This window comes from Chiroxiphia lanceolata, chromosome 16, assembly GCF_009829145.1.
Source record: "Chiroxiphia lanceolata isolate bChiLan1 chromosome 16, bChiLan1.pri, whole genome shotgun sequence".
NCBI classification, from domain to species: domain Eukaryota; kingdom Metazoa; phylum Chordata; class Aves; order Passeriformes; family Pipridae; genus Chiroxiphia; species Chiroxiphia lanceolata.
Window position 1 is genome coordinate 510,437 of NC_045652.1, and position 12,487 is coordinate 522,923.

At 47.9% G+C, this 12,487-nt stretch overlaps 1 protein-coding gene and 1 long non-coding RNA gene across 6 annotated transcripts in view; one reads left to right on the top strand and one right to left on the bottom strand.

Moving 5' to 3' along the window:
• Nucleotides 1-5,464, bottom strand: part of TBC1D24 (TBC1 domain family member 24) — a 29,642-nt gene extending 24,178 nt beyond the window's left edge. The window contains exon 1 of one of the 5 annotated variants that reach the window (XM_032703935.1): nucleotides 5,398-5,464. The gene's annotated coding sequence lies outside the window, so the exon portion shown is untranslated. Of the gene's footprint in view, nucleotides 1-4,160; nucleotides 5,055-5,397 lie in introns of those variants that run through there. The other 4 variants (XM_032703937.1, XM_032703934.1, XM_032703936.1 and 1 more) reach the window with 4 other exon arrangements.
• Nucleotides 5,465-5,884: 420 nt separating this feature from the next.
• On the top strand, nucleotides 5,885-7,577 carry LOC116794894. Its single transcript, XR_004359908.1, has 2 exons — nucleotides 5,885-6,399; nucleotides 7,092-7,577. It is a non-coding gene; the product is annotated as an uncharacterized LOC116794894 (long non-coding RNA).
• Nucleotides 7,578-12,487: the final 4,910 nt, after the last annotated feature.

Sequence of the window (12,487 nt, forward strand, 5' to 3'; positions counted from 1 at the left end):
CTCTGGGCCAGTCTTTCCCTGTGCAACCACCAAGCTGCTGGGACGCTGTTGCACCCCAAACTGCAGCAGGTGCAGGTCCCAGAGCTAACACAGCCCAAGCTAGAATATAACAAACCCCTCAGCTTCCTGGGGCTAGACTGCTAGCTTATCCCTGGCCTCAGACTGCCATGGTCATCCTCACACTGAGGGAGGGGATGGGAGCTGCTCCATGGGGAGGAACACACTTGTGACAAAGCCTCTCCTACCAAACAACCTCTCAAGTCATGATCTGGACATACTGTAACTGTGGGGTTTTTGTTTTTTATCCTTCTGTTCCATACAATAGTAGCCTTTTTTCCATGTAGGATTTAACAATACGTCTGCTGTGCTGGGCCATGGTAGCACCAGGAAGCCTTGTCTGCAGGCTCCAGGGAAGCCTTTGCTGCTCAAGTGATGTACAAGCAGAACTAGCTCATCATAGTCTCAGCAGTAACTTGCTAATACAAATAAATTTTCCTTTCAAATACATATACACACCCACAAAACATACATTGCACTGTACATATTTTATATATACAGTATGCGGACATATACATCCTATTTTTAAAAGTAATGCTCAATTTCTCACAATATTCACATTTATCAAAAATACATCCCCACAGATGAACGTGCACATTGCTCTTTACAAAAGGTTCAAAATATGAATGGTACCATCTAAAGACTATTAAGGAAACAGGCCCAATGTCCCAATTCCCCACCTGTTCTTTAAACAAAACAAAAAGGCAAATTAATCAAAACAATTCAAGTATCAGTGTGGAAACTTATGCCAATTAATTTTTCTGTTAAATCAACTGATATGTTTATAGTTGATTAAGACCCCTCAGTGCAATACTTGAATATACAAAGCCTTAATGGCAGTGCTGGAGAGCTTAAGAGATACCTAAATTAGGGAACGGGTGGATGAAGCAGTAACCCTGGTGCAGTGGAACACACAAGTTCTTAATCTCTGCTGAGCCTATGGAAATCACTGCCACACACTCCTTGACTCTGTAGTAAGCCAGTGGGACATATACTCTATTCATGCCAGCAGTTATCCCGAGAATTGTTATTCTAGGGGTAGACTTGTGCTTCCATAATTTCAGCCAGCAGCTAAAATCAGGGTAGGAAAATCTTACAATCTCAGACTATTTCATTGTTCTCTTACACTGTGTAAGGGTGTAGCAGTTTTCTTTCGAAAAAAATAGTCGATTTACCGTAAGATGAGCACATAGAAATTAAAGCTGTCATTTTACTCAGGATTTATTTTCTTCCATCTCTGCAAAACCCTATAGATTTTGTTCCTTTCTTCTGAGATTGCTCAGGAGAAAGCTTCAATAATCTGTATGCCAATAATGGATTACCCTTTCCTGAAAAAAAGTGTAGGTTATCCTACACTTAGAAGATATTCAGATACCAACCAGCTCCAACTACACTTTACAGCTAAAGGAGGACCTAAGTTCAGCAACAGCTGCATTTCAGGGAACTGGAACAACAATTCTTCATCTGGGTACTGATTCTGTTGTCTTTCTAACTCAGGCGCTATTAAAAGATTAGCAACAAACACTCCTGTGCGGCAGCAAAGCTACAGAACAGCTTCTCATAAAGAACAAACTGATCAGTGTAGAATCCCAAACTAGTCCTGCATACTTTGATTATGATTTTAAACTCAAAGGGCATTTTAAAAAAACCAGACTGGCTGCCAAGTTTATAATCTTACTATTAGTGTACATTGCTAATCTTCTAGTCTTAGCTTTGAATTTTAATTTGTATAGATCTTCTTATAACTTATTCCATTCTCCTGGGCCTATTTGGGAGGGGAAAAAATGTTTGTAAAAATTAGACTGTTTTTTAAGCAATGCACTGGGCAACACTGATGTGCATCAGGTGCACCAGTGACCTCCAAACCTTTAAAAACCAAAAACTGGTATCTGCCTGCATGGCTCCCAACCTTCATACTTGGAATGTGGTACAGAAAACAAGGTGACAATATCCTCAGAGTGGAGAAGAACAGCTAATAACCATATTATTAAAGTGCTTGCAGCATAAACAACTCATTTCAGTCTCTAAAATAACAAGCAGGATTACTACTTGTGGCAGCTGTGTCATGAATTCCCCCCCTCTATACAGGATGTACAAAAGCCTGCATTTAAATGGGCAATCTCCATGAAATGTCTCTCTTCCTGGGAATAAGAGGTGTTTGCTGCACAGGTAGGGGGTTTAGAATGCAGTTTACAGTGTTTAGAAGACCAGTTCTGAAACAAACCCAACTGGAAAGATACGCAATGGACTATGGGGTTACACATCTGACTTGCTGAGGATGATACCTGTCCTCTTAGGTAGAAAAATCTGTCCTAATCTGAACATTATTTTTCTTTTCAAACGACTGATACTCAGCCCAACAGATGTGGAAATAGCCCAGCACTAGTTTCCTGAAAACAGTCACTACAGCAAATTTGTGTAAAGGTTATTTCTCCCTCAAATAGTTTTCCCATAAAATATAACAAACAATCCAGTGCTGGTGCATCATCAGGAGAAGGGGGAAGGGTTTTTCAACTGAAAGAAAGTTAGATTAGATATTGGGAAGAAATTCTTTCCTGTGAGGGTGGTGAGGCCCTGGCACAGGGTGCCCAGAGAAGCTGTGGCTGCCCCATCCCTGGAAGTGTCCAAGGGCAGGCTGGACGGGGCTTGGAGCAACCTGGGCAACCTGGGAAGGTGGGACTGAATGAGCTTTAAGGTCCCTTCCAACCAAACCATTCTGTGTTCTGCTGATAATGTATTTGCCTACACCCCCAGCACCCCCATTATCACAGACACTGGCAGTCACACAGATTTCTCTGCATCTCCTTCCCAGGACAGTGGGAATCAACAGCTCATGGTCCTTTGCTGCGTGTCTGAAAGCCCAGGTAGTTGTCCTCTAACCTCAAGAAGTTTAAGCAAGAGGAGAACAAATGAGTTATGTTAAAACTAACGAGGTGTGAACACCACAGATATGAGCACTTCCATATATAGTATTAGAGAATTAAAAACATTTTATTGCAGAGCTGGACATCTCCAGCACATACTCCACCAAGACATGTGGACTCCACGGCAGTCAATTATTAATTACAGTGCAATGAGGTCCATTTTCATATCAGAAAGGTCACATGACTGTCTGGTCAAGTACAAAGCAGGAAATGGCTCAAGAATACCCTTCCTATGACAAATCCACTGGACCTCCCCCAACGCACCCATGCAAACCTGTCAGACTGTTGCAACTAAACCTGACAACAGAGGCCTACCCAAAAAATTAAGAGAAATTGTAGTTCTTTAGTCCTCAATCCCAATCCAAGGCTGTGTACAGATGGAATATAAGGAGATATTTTTCTTTCAGACCTTGCACAATTTATCTGTTTGGAGTGGTAACACACATTTATGTGTCTGAGCTCTGCAGCCATAGCCCAACAGCAGCAGTTCTAATGTCCTCCTCAACCTCACAGGCAGGGGCATGAGTGGATCATACAGAGCCAGAAGAACAGCAAGCCCTGAAATTCGTGGTATCTTCCAATAATTTTGCTGTGTCACTGATGTATGTGGCTCAGCACTAAAGGAAAGGTACTTGTGACCCCCCAAACAAATGCCAGGGCAGCATTATCAGATTGCAATAACCTGGTGTTGGAGATGGTGAGACTACGTGTGCAGTGTGGACTGGTTTGCTTTTGCTTGCCTGCCTTAAATATACAGACAGGGGTCACTTTTACTGCAGGGATAGCTTTTTTTTTTCATTTTTTCTTTACAGTCCAAATGACAAGGCTGATCAGGGGATGGAGGCCCTTCCAGATTTCAGATTAAAGAGATGAATAAGCAAATGGAACCAGGGGAGAAACAAAGGTCACAATCAAAGGATTGAAGCTGGAAGAGCAGACGTGCTTAATATGTGACAGATCCACAAACAGCCTGCTAGAAACATTTACTTGGCAGCATTTAATTATTAACAGCAAAAAAAAAAAAAAGACAGGGGAAAGCTGTTTTTCCTTTTCCTGGCTGCAGGAACACCTTGCTAATTTTCAAATATTAATGACAGGAAACGACATTCAAGACAAGGATTCCAACAGCTAATTATTGTGCAATACTATCCACGCCATTTTGCAAATTACAAAGGATACAAGTATCACATATGCTCGAAGGAACAAAGAGCTACCATAAATGTTGCTGAAGTCCTTGGATTCAAGTTGTCAGTGCTGTTCCCGAGTAACTATCTTGAAGAGAAGTCTTTTGCAACAGTCTAATTGCTAGTGATTGCAGAAAAGAAGGAAATTCCAACAACAGGAATTCCCTTTTCTGTAATACAGCCCCCTAGATGTGACCCATGTAATTTCTGTGCTCTGGGTATTCATGGATGCTCTGAACAATCCTACTGGGATTTTCCTGTAAGCCAAAAAGCTTTGAGATGCTCCAGCTTCCTGTAGGAATTGGATAAAATACTATATACATATAAAAATGCAAGGATTGATATAATACAGTCCACTGAGGAGCTCCCAGTTTTCTCTCATCACAGGTAGACGGCACCTGCAAGGTGTCATCCCTCCTGACTGCCCTAGGACACCCCTAGACATGCTGCATCCCCTTGGCTATTGCTCTCCTGCTCACCGGCCCAGAGAGGCAGAGAAGCATTTCGGCAGGTACCCTAAATCTGATGTCTTGGGTGGTGGGGAACAGTTTGGCAGTCCCAATACTCAGCAGCAATTTTCACTGAAGGACAGGCTGTACAGACATATACATATATATGGTGTGTATATATATATATATGTATAGTATGTTTTCATAGAGCAGCTCCTGGAGGAAGACCAACGTGAGAACAAACCCTTAACAAAATTTTACTTTCATTTCAGAGATCTTAAAACTCTGAAGGAAGAGGCCGCAGAACACGAGTGCTGGGTTTAGAGGACCCACCGCTCCTCCGAGGGCCCCGGCCAGCAAGACAGGTGTGAGCTCTGGGCGAGCACCACCAGCCACCGGGGATCCTCTCCGCCTCACCCCCAGCTTTTCCCACATTCCAGGGACTGGAACAGGGTGGTCCCGCACTGGAGGCACTGGAAGGTACTCACAGGTCATTTAACCCGCGCACAACCGCAGCAGCCCCTGGGCGCTGTCCAGAGCCCCCGTGGCCACCCACTCCTCCGGGAGGCTCCGCAGCCCACAGGCAGACACAGCCCCCCCCGCAGCTCCCGCCCGGCCTCGCACGGGCACGGCGGGCGACCCGCGGCCCGGACACGGGGCCCGGAGAAGGCCGGTTCGGGGCCGCCCCCCTCCGGGGTCCAGCCTGGCCGCTCGCGAGGAGATGCGGCCGCCCGGCCCCGAACTCCATCCCTCGCCCGGCCTCCCCCGGAGCCGCGCCCTCACCGCCCTCAGCGCCCTCTCCGCGCTCCGCCGCCGCCGCCGCGCCGCGTCCGCCGGGACGGGGGCGCGCGCGGCCCCCCGCGCCTGCGCGGAGGGGGCGGTGGCGGGACGGGCGCGCGCACGCAGTCCCCGGCGGGCGGGAGCGAGCGAGGCGCCCCCGGCCCTGAGGGCGGGCGGGGCTGTGAGAGGCGTGGTGGGGGGGCCGGCGTGAGGGGTGATGGGGGTTGTGAGGGATGTGAGGGGCCATGGTGGGGGGGTGTGAGGGGTGATGGGGGTTGTGAGGGACTGTGAGGGGCCGTGGGGCTGTGAGGGGTGATGGGGCTGTGAGGGGTTGTGAGGGGGCTCTGTGAGAGGTGATGGGGCCTGTGAGGGGCTGTGAGAAGTGACAGGGAACTGTGAGGGGCTATGGGTGGCTGTGAGAGGTGACAGCAGGCTGTGAGGGGTGATGGGGGTGTGAGGGATGGGGGGGGGTGCTTGAGGGTCTATGAGGGCCTGTAAGGAGTGATGGGGGCGGTGAGGACCTGTGAGGGTTAATGGCGGGCGCTGTGAGAGGTTGCTGTGAGGGATAGTGGGAGCTTTGAAGGATCAGGCTGTGAGAGGTGACAGTGAAGGACGTGATGGATCAGGGGGTATGCAGGGTAATGATGAGCGGCTGTGAGAGGTGATGGGGACTGTGAGGGCTGGTGGGTGGTGGTGAGGGGCAGTGTGGGCAGACAGGGCGGTAGGAGCAGTGTTGTGATAAGGGTATAGAATTTGGCAGAAAGAAACACCCTTGTTCAGCTGGTCTTTGGAGATCAGAGGGGCTGGGGGTGGCCGGGCTTATCTCTGATTATAACAGTTTGCACTGTAAGTGGTTGTGTTCGATAGGAACTTCCGCAAGCACAGGTTCTCAAACTGCGAATCTGGTAATATTCTATTAGAATTTTCACCATCACAAATTCACGAATAGTGTGGTTTACTGAAGCAGCAGAAATACAAGGGAGAATGGCTTCAAACTGAAAGACAGTAGGTTTAGATTAAATATTAGAAAGAAATTCTTTACTGAGAGGGTGGTGAGGCCCTGGCACAGGTTGCCCAGAGAAGCTGTGGCTGCTGTGGAAGTGTCCAAAGCCAGGTTGGACGGGACCTGGAGCAACCTGGGCTAGTGGAAAGTGTCCCTGCCCATGGCAGGGGTTGGGACTAGGTAAGCTTTAATGTCCCTTCCAACCCAACCCATTAATGAAATAGAGATTTGGAATTGCCCTGGATAAATGCACTAGCTGTGATAGAGCTCTAACAATAACAGTAGTATAATGTTAGTCCAAGTAATAATAATCTTATGCAGAAACCTCGCAAGAAGCCTTCGGAGGAGGGAGAGGAGAGTAGCCCATCAACTGTCTCCAAGGTCTTTTTGGGTCTTCCTCCTAACTAGGTGAAATTTTCACCCTCCATATATACAGCCCAATCTTATCCCCCTGCTCCTTCTTCACGTATAGCATGATCTAGGCAGAGAGCCTAGATGAGTCATATATGTGGGAGCATGTACTTAATTAAGTCTGTTAGCATATGCAGGGTGTGTGTTTTAATATATAAATGATTCTTAATCAGAAAAAAGTTACCTTTTTTTTTTTTTTTCCCCATGGTATCCTTCAAAGTTCTGGTCATACAACTTTGTTCTCTGTTGTTCTGTTCCTCAAAGCCAGACCATATCTCCACAGGACCTGCTCCTCCGGCCAGCTGAGCCTTTCCTGATATCAGCTGTGCAGATCTCCATCCACGGAGATAACTCAGAGGATACACAGCATAGGCTGCAGTTATTCAGCCCTAGCCCTTGCCTGGCTCCTTGGTCATCATCCCACAGACAACAGTGAGGGGTGAGGAGGCCTTGGGCTGTGTTTCTGCCATGTGGGCTGGGAAAAGCTCAGGGCAAATACTGGATACAACTATTGCTTTAGGAAAGCTTTAAAATTTGACTACTTTTGTGCTCAGTAACAATGTGACTGCTTTTTTGCAAAGCCTACAATGTCCGGGACAGAAATTGGTTCATTTTAAAGATGGAGGATTTCCATAGTGTTTATTTGACTTGGCTTGGCAGCAGTGTTCTGTTTACGACTGGATAAATAACTGCCACATTAAAGATTATTAACTAGCAATGCTTCAGTGACCAATAAAGTCCTAATCTTTTATATGGTGTTGTAAATGTACACAGCTTGGTAACGGAGGATCTTGCCAAAGAGATAACAAATCCCTTACCCAGAAGATTTACAATCTTAAGGAAACCACAAAGGACCACAAGGAAAGTAAAAAGCATGATAATGAAACATAGAACACACAGAGGACTTGTAGCCATTGCAGCTGGATTTTAAACGGGGATCTTAAGAGGGTTTTTTTGTATTTACCTTAAAGCTACTGGGCAGTGATTAAAGGCAAGATAAAATCCTAGAGTTGTTCGGGTTGGAAGGGACCTAAAAGATCACCCAGTTCCACCCTCTGCCGTGGGCAGGGACACCTTCCACTAGTCCAGGTTACTCCAAGCCCCATCCAACCAGGCTTTGAACACTTCCAGGCATGAGACAGCCACAGCTTCTCTGGGCAACCTGTGCCAGGGCCTCACCACTCTTCCCTCTTTTAGTTTAAAACCATCACCCTTGTTCTATTGCTACAGGCCCTGCTGAAAGAGTCTGTCCCCATCTTTCTTACAGGTCCCTGTTAAGTCCTGCAGAGGGACACAGCACACACTGTGACAGGGTGAGTGGGGTCTCGGGCACTGCCGTGCCCCTGCCTGTGCTGGTGGCCAGGCAGGGCAGTTCCACTGCTCCAAGGAAGGTCTAAGCTCCAAATTGGTGGGAAGCACTGAACAGCCCTCCTGAAGTGCTTCCTTCCAGGCTTCCTTGTGACTGGTCAATGCTGCTGTGGGAGAGCAATGAACTGGTGTCATGGGGCACATGCCAGAGCCATTTCCTGAAGCCATTTGTTTATTCACATGTTAAGTTGGAAATATAGTACATCATTTTATATTCACTTGTAAGCGCTGTAGAGTCCTAGAGGGCAGTTCCACACATGGAAAGGATTATGTTCCCTGTGCTAAATGAAGCTGAGCTTGCAAGGAAAGCAGGCTTAGAAGAGGATGAAAGTGGATGGAGAGGTGTGGGAACAGAGATAAGTGTGGGCAGCATTTGGTAAGATTTTGTAGGAGGATGAAAAACTTCCATCTGTCTTCAGCATTTATAGATCCTTTCCCTGTAGTATGTGGGGCCTGTGTAGTCTGTATATTTGGGCTCATGGTGCCTCTCTGAGGGAAAGCAGGGCTGGTATTCCCATGTCCCTCTCAGGAAATGGCAGACGAGGGAAGGTGTTCACATGGTGCAAAAAAGGAGGCAAAAAAAGCTGGGAATTGACAGGCTTTAGGAAAGCAAGAGCAGGCACAGGGAGAGGGATTGGATTCCTGGAATAATTTCTCCGCTGAAATGTAAACTGTGACTGGAACTGAACATACCCTTTAGCCGGATATGTTCTCAGTGTACTGAAAGTAGCAGTAATTGAAGGCTCTCTCCAAACTTCTGTCCTGATGCTCAGTGGTGCACTATCAAGAGATATTTTAGGAGTGTAGTGGTGCACTATCAAGAGACATTTTAGGAGTGTGATGGTCACACTTTTGTTGCCAAAGCCTCTGCATTGCCCAATGGTTTTACCTAATTCCAGTAGTCTGGGTGCCATAGGGGGTAGTGTTTGAGGAGGCAGAGCCCTGCACAGAGAGAAGATCAGCATGGGGACATCCTTCAGGAGGGGGGCCTGTGTAATGGCAGGATAAAAGGAGACAGCAGTCTGTGGGCTTGTAGAGGTTGTAAAAATGTCAGATGATGTGTGCAGAGTGGGTGCTGGGTGTTTTGGAGGCTGCATGAGTGATCTGTGTCAGCCTGTACTCAGGCTGTTGGACTGTGACTATGAGTGAGAGAAAGGGTGAAAACCTTGCTTGAGTAGCTGGTTGATGGCTGATGGCAAACACGTTTGAGTGCATCTACTTCTCTTGGAGAAAGGTGTTCATTGCTGGCAGCTTTACAGAAGCCAAGGAATGCTGAGGCTCTAAGTATTAAACCCTGTAACGGTTCAAATAGAGAGCAAGACCTGGTGACCTTGTGGGTACTGAGGGCAGTGAATCTGCAGGAGCTTTTTAGGGATGAAAGGAGGATATTCATTTATGTCCTGCATAAAAGGATATAAGTGTTCCTTGGGAACACTTTCAGGTGGCATCAAGTTCCACAAGTGCAGCTTTGGGTGAAGCCTGTATACCTATGGATTTGTGTTTTGAAGGTGGCTTCTCTCTCTGTTCTCTGAAGACAAGTGAGCTCATACCGAACCATTCTTTTGTGTGGGAATGCTATTCCCCCTGAGCATTCATTTTCCCGAGGCATATAGGAACAGAAATCTCTCTGGTTCATGCAGTTGTATCTCTCATTTTTTTGTGAAACGAGATTGGAGTTATCGACTAGGCACTGGATGTAATGGAAGCTTTTTGGCAGGGGCAGTGGAGGGACTGGAAGGCTGGACTGGAGAAGGACGTGAAAGCAAGAAAAGAAAGTGAGGAATGGCTGAGTCCACATGAGACCTGTCCTCATGGGTGTCCCAACAGCCTTGGAGAAGAAGGCTTAGCGCTGGTAGGGTGGGCTGGAGAGCAGATGGAGGATCATCAGAGAATGCTAGGATGCACCGAAGGGACTTGGGCCAAAACTTAAGGGCTAGTAAAACCGTGGCTTTGCTGGTCCCACAGCAGTGGTTTGCACTGGGTTGTTTGCATGGAAAGCTGATAAGCCTTGGCAAAGTGTGACCTCCTGTGGGTGAAACAGGGAATTACCATGGGATAATTAAGTAAATCCTTTTCCTATCACATGCCTGCATCTTAATGGAAGGTTTGCTTAGTGGTGTGGATCACTTCCACCTGCAGCAGCCAGACCTGGTTTTGCCCTTCTGGATGAACTGCTGATGTTCCTCTTGGCAATGAGGGTAAGGCTCAAGCCAATGGTCCCAAAATTGGGAGAGTGCTGGTGGATGTTTTAATGACACCAAACGGATTGCAGCCACCTTTTCCTGTTTTTTTTTCCCTTCCCTCGCCTCAGCTATGGCAGCTCCTGCCTTTTAGGGGTGAGCAGTCACATTGTGCCAGGAATACCATGAGAGGGGTTAACTTCTAGTACTGGGTGATCCTCTTGATTTGGACAGCGGATTTGTGAGGAAGGAATTAGCAGGTTTCCTTTAGGATGACTTTAATCCCCCTCTTCCCTGAGGGGACTGGGTGGTGGTGTGTAGTACACTCTCAACATATCACACCAGGTATTCCAGAGGGGGATGTTGCCTTTTAGCATCCAGTTTTGCCTACAGGTACTGCTCTGGTGTTTGGTACCTGGTAAGGTCCAGTCCACAGAGACCCCTCTGGCTGCTGGGCACTTTTGGGGCACTCTTGCCAGCTCCTGACTCTCTGGAGGAGGAGAGTTCGTTGCAGAGGGATTTTGGATGTCACAGTTTGCCTGCATCCATGGAGTGTCTGCCTGATGACCTGTGGGATTTTAGGGAATGGCTTATTTTCCAAGGTCGTTTCCTGAGAAGGTTATTCTGAAGGAGTTTGGTTTATTCCCAAGTGGAGGTGCATCCTATAAACTCCGGGGACTGTTGGTGAGTTATGTGCTACAGACATGGATGGATACGTAAATGTTCCTTGATTTATGCTCTGCACTCTCTTCGATAGTGGCTTGGTCCCTTCCTTCCCCCTGCACTGCTCTGACCAGCCCAAACACATCACTGTCTCTTCTCAGGGGACTCACTGGCTTTCACCAGGCAAAGCAAGACCTGTTTTTTGGGGACTGGGGTCCCTCATAGCATTGTGCCTCTGCCTCGTCATCTGGCTCTGGGTCTTCAGTGCATTTACCTTGTAGGGTGATGGAGTGGGAGCAGTGAGGGACCGGAAGAGTTCACAGCAGAGGTGGCTGGACAAGTAAATGCAAAACCAGGCTGTGAACCCATGGCTTTGCTTTCTGGAGACCTGAGAATAGGCTGAGCCTTCCTGGGTGAAGGACAAGAGGGTGTGGTGCCCAGAGGGCCTCTGCCTGGAGTGGGATCCTGTCTGTTCCAGCCAAAGGGCCAGGGTAGGTCCCTGGCTCAGCTCTCAAGTGGGCTTTACACCAAAATCTGTGGCACTGGGTGCTTTCACACCTGCCTGTGTTCTCCTGTAAGGTAAGGCAGAGCCTGCAATTAGTGTTTCCATAAGGTGTGAAATGGAGCTGGAGCAAAAGCAGGCTCGGTGGGTGCTCTGGCCCAGGCCTGGTCCTTGCAGCCCTTGCACCTGCGCCGGAGTGTGAATCGCTGCTCTGTGCTGTGCCCCTCACCCTCCACACACTCTGTTTGCATTAGTGTGCGCTTCTGGGTTAAGGACCCTTCTCACTTCCAGCTGAACAAACACTTTCCATCGCGTGTAAAATCCAGCCTGGTGCTAATAGGCGTCTCCCCCCACCTTCCTCCCTCCCCTCTGCCACCTTTTGTGCAGTTGGCAGGACAAAAAAGTGTCGCTATTACCTGACTTATTATAGGCACAGGACTGTAATTTATGGCATATGCTTGGTAAAGAGCCATGCTGAAAACATTTATGGCCCTCTTAGAGTCCTGCGGGGTGGTGGGGAGGGTGATGGCTGTGGAAGGGAAGCCAGTTGTTCCACCCTTGCTAAATACTGCACGGTCTAAAAGCTTCCTCTGCCTTCTGACAGCAGCACTGTGGGCGGCGAGCTCAGTGCCCTACCCCACCGATGGCAGAGTTGAGACACCAGTGCCCGGAACAGATGTGAGCTTTTGCTGTCCTTAGGAAACGCACAGTTCCTCCCTTTGGGCAGTTATCGAATTCCCCATCTTTACCACTTCTGGTCCTGCACAGTCTCACCCCTCAGGTCAGGATCTCAGATCTCCCTCATGTTCCCACATATGTGGCAGAAGCTGTCCTATGTGCAGCAGGTCAAGCATAAGAGCTGTGAGTAACTCCTCCAAAAGGCAGGCATTGCAGTTGGACAGCTGTTCTCCAGCAAACTGGTTCATGCTCTGTCTGCATGAAACAACCCAATCATTTACTTCTCTG